Below are 8786 nucleotides of genomic sequence, written 5' to 3'. Positions count from 1 at the left end.
TGTCTTTTTTCTTTTTTTTTTTTTTTTTTTTTTTTTTTTTTTTGAGAGAGAGAGGTTTGTGAAGAGTTCCTCAGTGTATTTGCTTAATAAATCCAACCAGAAAAGATTTTGGGGCAGATTCGTCTCTCAGTTAGAGAGGTGTGAAAGGTAGCTGTCTTGTAGCCATGCCAAGCTGTGCTGACTCACTCCTATTAGTGAGCGATAGTAACTAGGAGCCGTAGTGGGTGATGCTAATGTGAGCAGACCCGATTGAGTACACACAGGAAGCAGACAGTTGAAGTAAGAAGCTGCTATTCTTACACCCTCCGTTTTCAGACTTGGGCAAGGAAGAAGGAGCGTGCGTGCAATAATGTGTGATATGAACAGAACAGCTACTAAATTGGAAGGTCTTTTCATAGTTTCTGATATAAAAAGCCCCGTTCTGCCCATGATGTATTGCCTTTGAGGGATGCTGGAGTTTCTCTTGTGCTTTCTGCGTTAAGATGTAATTCACAAAGCTGGGAAAACCTGATGCTTCTAAATATCCCATTGAATCGGCTGGGGAGAAACGCCAGAGAGCTGAATGCGTCAGTGTGAATGTGTTGTTATGGATAGAGCCGGGACGAGGAGAGCGGGAGGAGAGCTGTGAAGAGAGACGTGACTTTTCATGCTGTTACAGAGCAGCGTGAGATCCTGCGGGGATGTTTCTTGCTGTAAGCTGGGGAGAGAGGACAGGGGATGACAGTAGCTGGTTACCTTCAAGAGGGAGCAATTCTGAAGCATCCTGCAAAGAGCCAATTTTTCAGGTGCCAGTGCTCCACCAGGAAGAAGAGGAGGAGAGTATGTCGGGTCCCGGTACCGATGTGGATACCTGCTTTGCTATCAGATGAGAATGCAGTGCTAAAGTTCACCTAGCAGCAAGAGGCATGCAAGAGGGGGGCAACAACTGGAGCTTCCTTCCCCAAATGTTTCTTTGCTGGGAGAAACTACTTAGCAGCAAACCTGCCAGCAACACTTGGCAGACGGTCGGTCTCTGCGTGCAAACCCCTCCAAACTGCGTCTTCTTCAGCCTTGTCCACTGTGCTGACAGCCGCTAGCGAAGGCTAACAGACATAAACTGCAGCCCCACAGGGTTATTTCCTGCAGTGAGTCACCGAACTTTACAACTGACCCACTGAAGAGGGGAAATTGTGCAAGAAATGTCAACAAAATTATTCAGACGTGCAATTGGAAAAGAGCTCTCCTGCCCTCTAGTGCCCTTCCCCTCTCCCGGGCGGCTTCCTCCCACCCCAGGCTTTGCTCTCCTGCGATCCCCCGGCTTGTGGAGCCAGGACTGGGGGGATGCAGTGTCTGTCCCTGCAGAAATCCCAGGACGTAGCGACCATCCATCCCCAAACAAACACAGCTGTCCAAGTGGGTTTCAGTAGCGGGGAATAACTGAGCTTACATAGGGAAGTGCAATTTAACCAACTACCTTCTTGCACGATGGCTTCCAGACCAGCATTGGCCTTGATAACGTCGCTGGTCAGCGTGTTTGTAATTTGATTAAGACACAGCCAGCTCCCTGTAAAGCTCTCGTTCCATATGCACAAGGATCCCCAAGTGACAGATGCACCACAATGACCCAGTGTGCCCCTGCCACCACACATGCTCAGCCCTCAGGGTGCAAAGATTTGCAACTGGAAAGAGGTGGAAAAAAATAAATTAGTGGAAGCAACTAAAGCAAAAGGGCAAGATTCTCACCTCCTTTTAATGGATGCAACTCCTCTGAGGTCTTCGGTGGTGGAAAAAATAATAGTGAGATGCCAGTATACGGGAGAAGAGAGGAATTGTTCAGGGAAGAAGAAGAGAGCATGATCGCGGGGGACAGGCTCTGGGTGAGAGACTCAGAGGAGCAATGCAGAAGGAAACAGAGCTGGGAGCTGAAGTAGGCAAGGACAGAGCTTCTGTATCAGTCCCCTGGAAAAATATATACGTGATGTAGGCTGCATCAAACGTCATATAAGCAAAAAAGCACAAATAGGAGACCTTGATTTTGGGTACACCCTCACTTTCACCTCCTTGAGGCAGCCTCAGTGTTTTGCAGGTTTTTCCCGGTGCGACAGCTAACCGTACCTGCCTGGTGGTCCCAGCTGCGGGCCAGACCCTGGTGTGCTACATCTTGGAATGAGAGACAAGCAATTATTTGGAAAGTTGATGGTCTGGGTGGAGGTTTCCCCCTGTGGATCCCCCCCTCGCTGCAGCCCGCGGCCGTGCGGGCTGGTCCCCCCGTGGGTGTCTCACCCTGCACCCGCACACTGCCGAGCCCCTGGGGGGGTTTCTCTGCTTCAGCTACTCTGACACATGATTGACAGCACTTGCTTTCCACCAGCTTTTTCCTTTAAGAAAAGGCAAGTTTGGGTGCTGACTCTAGAGGGCAGCATATGCCGGCACATGGGGCCGGGGGGGCCCGCAGCGCTGACACCCCCCTGGCCCTGCCGCAAGCCTGAGCCAAGCAAACTCTCCGGTACAAGGAGAAGGAAAAAAACCCCGGCACTGGGTGTCCCGAGGAAGGAGCCGTGAGGATGCTCACCAAAGGTGCATGCTGTCCTCTGAGCATCTGAGCATAAAAAAGGGGGACGAGGAGGCAGGGAGACCCCGGACTGGGCAGTGAGTGGGTTCATCTCTGTCTGCAGGTGGGACATCCCAACCCTGAAACACCTTGATCCCTTCCCTGCTTGGTCACAGATTTTTGGTTTGGGGTTTTTGCTGTTGTTGTTCCCCAGACGAACCTCTGAAAGGGATGAGGCACCAAAACCAAACATGGAAAATCTCAGCCCAAATCCCCACCTGCTGCCCAGCCCCGTGAGCAGGCACTCCTGCCGAGGCAGGGCTCTGCAGCCGCAGACCCCCTGCCTTGGACTCATCGCTGGCTTCAGGAGTCCGAGACCAACCCAGACAGCCATGGAGGCCGGAGGGCAGAGACCCAACGATACTTAGATCACTGGGGCTAGTGGTTTAACCAAAAAAAACCCAAACGCCAAACCCCCTGCACTTTCAGATCTGTTAAAGTGGCAGCTTAAAGTGAAACTTTATGATGTCCCTCTCTCAGTCTTTTGTGAAAGGAAGTAAAGAGGAAAAAATTTTTTGGCCTCACACTGCCACAGGAGGATGAAGTGGATCTGAGGAGGAAGGCTGAGAAGAACTCCAGGCACTGAGATTATTAAAAAGAAAAACTGAGAGAGAGAGAGAGAGATTACAACTTTTGACAACCCCCTTGTACAATTAAGGTAATTAGGAAGGTGAGAGTAGAAGGAGAAAAGGCTATAAAGGTTCTTTCTCAGGCTTAATCTTATCCCTCTACTGGGGACTATATTTCACAGTGGAAAAATAAGCGTGTGAATCACCACAAAAATAGATATTGGCTGACACCAAAGGGAGAGGCTAACAAGCTGTCTGGTACCCCAAGGTGTTTCTGTCAGCACTTCCTTAGTGGTCAGACGTCTGGCTGTCCTTTCACCTCCCCACACAGGGAGGTTCACATCAATAGCTCATCCTTTTGGGGATTATTGAGATAGCGGTAGGTAATTCAGTAAAGATGTTTGCTGTGCATGGTTGGAGCTCAGCTGCTGACTTTGCTGACCAAATCATGTGTCCATCCTTGCTCTCCCTGAAGAGCAAAAGCAGCTCCGAGCAGGGACTCTGCAGCCTGTCCTGACTCGTGTGCTGTGGGTTACCTTCTGGCTCCGGAGTCTGTGTTGCTGAGGACAGGAAAGGTAGGAAGACCTGTCCTGGTTTTGGCTGGGATAGAGTTAATTTTCTTTCTAGTAGCTGGTATAGTGCTATGTTTTGGGTTCAGTATGAGAAGAATGTTGATAACACACTGATATTTTCAGTTGTTGCTAAGTAATGTTTAAACTAAGTCAAGGATTTTTCAGCAAGAAGGCTGGAGGGGCACAAGAAGTTGGGAGGGGACACAGCCAGGACAGCTGACCCAAACTGGCCAAAGGGGTATTCCATACCATGTGATGTCATGCCCAGTATATAAACTGGGGGGAGTTGGCCTGGGAGGGATCGCTGCTTGGGAACTAACTGGGCATCGGTCAGCGAGTGGTGAGCAATTGCATTGTGCATCACTTGTTTTGTATATTCCAATCCTTTTATTATTATTGCCTTATTATTATTATTATTATTATCATCATCTTCCTTTCTGTTCTATTAAACTGTCTTTATCTCAACCCACAAGTTTTACCTTCTTCCCTCTGATTCTCTCTCCCATCTCACTGGGTGGGGGGAAAGTGAGTGAGTGGCTGCGTGGTGCTTAGTTGCTGGCTGGGGTTAAACCACAACAAGACCCCTCTTTGCTTCCAGAGCCCAGGGGACAGTATATCCTGGGCAGTCCTTTCCACTTGCAAATTCTGAGGGCATCTTCCCAGAGACACAGATGGTCCCAAGTCCATCACCATAGGATGGCTTGAACATCAGGTAGTGCAGCTGTGCATCACAGAGGTGGTAGACAGGCACTGTAGCTGGAGCTAGAGAATTAAATGAAAAAAAAAACAACCAAAAAAGGAAAAGAAAATGTGGAGATTTTTCTCAGACCACCAGCTGCTGCTGTTGCAAAGGGGATGGGCTGGGCAGCATTTCCATGTGTCATAATGGTCCACTGGCAGCAAGACAGAAAGAGAAGTAACTCAACCCACTGAAAACAGCACCTGTGTGTTTGCCCACAGCCAGCGGCCACCAGCTCTTACAGACCGTGACCAACCTCTGTGCACTGAGCAAGCAGAGGAGAGGGAAGTTTGTCCTATCATGGCACAGGCTTCTGGGTGCATTGGATCTGTGGGAAATATACCTTAGACTGCCTGGTACAACTGAATTTTTTCTTCATCTGAAGCATCATTAAGGGTCACTGCTAAAGACGGGACACAAGGAGATGGACATGTTTCTGTGGCAAAACCCACCCTTTCGATCAGAAGCTGGTCGTGCTGCCCACAAAGATCGGAGGAACTCTGAATCCAGACCGGCTTCATCGCAGTGCAGTTCACATCCACCTCCATGAAGGACCTCCTGGAGAGGGAGACAAGTCACCATGTAGCCTGGGGGTATTCAGGAGGGACAGGATGGAGGGGCCCAATTCAGGGCATCAGATGCAAACCCAGCCCATAGCCAAGCGCTCTTTAAAACCTTGCTTTTCTTCCAGGTCATTTTCCATGGACAAGTGACCCTTCCTGCTTCACGCTACAGAGCAAGCAGAAGTTGAAGGTGACCCAAATCACTCCCTGCAGGAAAGAGTGAAACCAAAATGCATCAAAAAAGGAAATCAAAATCAATATTCCAAAGTCAAATAATAAAAATTGTGTTACGGAAACAGAGGTCACCCAGAGAAAAATGTAATTGGATGTGACAGCCCAGCTCTGATTTCCTCTCTCTGCCAATCCCAGGTGGGGAGACCTTGTGCCCAAGCCAAAGTGTCACCTGCCCATGTTACCGAAGAACCATACAGTTCGTACAGCTGACAGCAGATGCACAGACCTGGAAGGATGGGGGAGAGAAACCTGGGGGAGCTGGGTGAGATGCAGAGGGTCGTGGTTTGAAATGGCAGAGGTCTTGCAGGGCAGGAACGAGCTGTGTTGGCAAACCTGCCCAGGAAGCCCAGCACTGAATAAACGAGGCTGTGGCAGGTCAGGATTGAGATGTGCTGAATCCTGAAGACTGCACGAGAGCAAAGGATCCAGGCTCGGGAAACACAGCACTCCCTCTGAGCAGTGAGTAGTACTGGCACAGAGGACTTGTATGGGAGAGAGGGGACACATTTTCTTGCGGAAGGGCATCACCTTCAGTGCAGAAAGCTAACTTGGGGCAGGCAGGCCTCTCTGTGCCTCAGTTTCCCCTTTTGTAAAAGGGCCCTTTCACCTTTGCAATTAGACAAGAAAGGCACAGACTCCTCTGGACCTCATTTATGAGAACAGCACCCGGTCCAGCAGCCAGTATGAAGATGAACCAGTAATTCTCACACAGTTCCTCCGAGGTCCCTCTCAGAAGTGTGCAGGGTGATGGGCTGCAATGTCTCATGCAAGTCTCTGGTTTGGCTCTTCTGTCCCTGAAGGAGGGACTGGCCCACCCCCATGCCACTTCCATTATGCCGCACAAGTCCCAGCTTGCATGCATTTCAGACAGCATTGTAAATGTGGGGCACGTAGCTCTGGTAATGATGCAAACTTCAAACCATTATTTCTCAGCCCAGAGCATTTCTCTTCATCGTCAAGCCAGTACTGATGGGTTGTTTAGTGTAGTTTTTTCCTCCTTCCCTCCCCCCCCTTTTTTTTTAAACTTGACCTCCTGATTCTGCCTGGAAATTTATGTTGGATTCTTTTTATTATTGCTTTTTTTCTTTCTTTCTTTTTTCCCCACAAAGTTAGCAGCAGGGAGATAAACTTCCCATGAAGTCCACTCCCCAACAAAGCTTTCTTTAGCAGAACAGACAATGGAAAAGCAAAACTAATGCTCTGGCTGGACACGACATTACCAGCACCATGGTGACCGCGGCGGCTGCTCTCTGTCCCCCCGCAGCTGGCCCAAGGGTGACCTTCAGCTCCATGAAATGCTGATTTCCTTGTCAGCTGTGTGCCTGCCTACCTGGGCTGAGGGGTCCCGCCGCAGGAGCTGGAGCTTCTCAATTCTTTGGCAGCCCCATCTCAGCAATTGCCTCTCCAATTGCTCTTACCGGCTTTGTTACCTTGTTTTGCTTCTTTTGGTCTTCAGTGCTTCCCTGCAGGCTGGGGTATCTGGGGGATGTCTCCTGTGTGCTTAGGGGTGGCTGGATTTAACCGAGGAATAAGGGGAGAAAGTAAAAAGTGTGGTGAGATGGAGGGGTTGAAATCTCAATCAGAGTCTTCTCTGTTAACCAAGGAAGCTCCAGGGCACGCAGGAGAAGGCACAAAGTTCCCAAACCTGAATTATCCCCCCCGTCTGTCTCTGCACATCTAACTGGAGTGCCTCGAAGCAGCCAGTCTGCCCAAGGAGCTGTGATCAGCCCCAGCCTCCCGGCTCTCCGGGCTGGCCTGTGTCCCCCGGGCTGGAGCCCTGCGTGGGGTGAAGGCGTGATCCGTCGGGGAGGTGATGTGTGGGTGCAGCCAGTCTGGGTGCTCCCGCATCTCCTGCCTGTAAGAAGAGGCACAGATGAGCTCCTCAGCAAGAGCAGCCCCTGCGCTCCTGCAGGTCATTCAACCTCCATTACTATTACCATGCGGCCAAATCCTTGTTTTCTCCCCAGCTGTAAGGTGGACGGGGTTTAGCTCCATTAGTGATAAAACTGACACAGCTGCAGTCTGGATGGCAGAAAACCCAGCATGTAGCACGTTTCAGATGGACATTAAGACCCATTTCCTTGTGGCTATGACAGGAAGAAAGTAACCTCTCATTAGCCCCCCCAGCAAGCTGGAAAAGCACAAAAAGCCAAACTCCAACTTGAAGGAGACCCAAGGGGTAAAATCATGGAATCATAGACCAGTTACTTTCCAATAACAAAAAAATGAACTGATTTAAGTAATAAAGCATCCAGGTGAGCCGGACAAGTGGGTCAACCCTTTGGCAAAGGGGCTTGCCCCCCCAAGACACCCCAACAGCAGGACACACAGCGCAGGCAGTGGGGAGATCTGCCTGCCACCCCCCCAGGCTTACAAGACCTCCCAAGGACCCAAATAATTTTGTATAAATTGTGCCATCTCCCCAGTTAAACGGGAGCCTGTGCACTGCCTGCACCCCCCCCACACCCCCCCTTCCCCAGTGGGTTTGGATTTGCAAACACAAGAAGCTGCTGAGGCTGTGGATGTGCTGGGAGAGAGCTGGGGCTCGGCGGAGGCCGGGTGGGAGAGAGCCAAGGAGGGGAAACACGATTGCTCCCCATCACGCAGGGATGCTGCTAAGGCACCGTGTAGAGCAGCAGCATCACTTCTGTGTCCGGAGGGTCCAGGGAGACTCTGGACCACGCAGCAGCAAGACCTGGGGGGGACTCAGAATAGCTATTTGAGTCTCAGCGATGGCTGAGCAATGCTAAGAACTCAAAAAAAAAGAGCAGGGGCTGGGCAACACGGCTGCGGATCTCAACTACTGTTACAACTCCGATGCAAACACACAGAGAAAAAAACCGGATCCTTCTGCTGGTGGATGGGGTCTTGCTGAGCGATAAGCTCTCAGGGAAGCAACCTGGGGATCACCGTGGGCAGGTCCAGGAGCATGTAACGTGATGGGCAGAAGCGGCCCCTTCCCCAAAGCCAGCAGGTTTGGGCAATGCGGGGAGAGGCAGCAAACCTGCAGATGTTGCCATGACTTTATAAATTTCACCTTCAGCAGGAGTCCGCCCTCATCGCCCCATCATCTCAGCAAAGATAGAGCAGAAATGGAAAAGATCCAAAGAAGTCCAACAAATAGTATCAATAATCCATGAGAAGAGATTAAAAAGATTTAGGACTATTTAGTTTGAGAAAAAGAGGGGATGGGATAGAGGTGAAGATAAGGAGGGCATGGCAGAGGCATACAAAGCAATGGCTGGTGTAGAGGAGGTGCAGCACAAATTTGCCCCTGCAGCACCAAAACAAGAGACATTCAATGCAATTAGAGGACGATACCTTTCAAACCATGAGCAGGCAGAACTGCAAGACTCCCTGCCACGAGGTTTCATGGGAATGTGAGTTCAGCAGGATCTACAACACCGGTGGCCATAAACCAGAACAACACTGGTGTTTGCCAGGATTAAATGGAATAAGATACAAACTGTCCCGTCCAGGATTTTGTACCTTTGAGGACTCTGGCATGGTCTCTGCTGA

The sequence above is a fragment of the Haliaeetus leucocephalus genome, unplaced genomic scaffold, assembly GCF_000737465.1.
Source record: "Haliaeetus leucocephalus isolate CR32 unplaced genomic scaffold, Haliaeetus_leucocephalus-4.0 Scaffold306, whole genome shotgun sequence".
NCBI lineage: Eukaryota > Metazoa > Chordata > Aves > Accipitriformes > Accipitridae > Haliaeetus > Haliaeetus leucocephalus.
The sequence above is the reverse complement of the archived record's forward strand: the minus strand, read 5'-3'. Positions refer to the sequence as shown.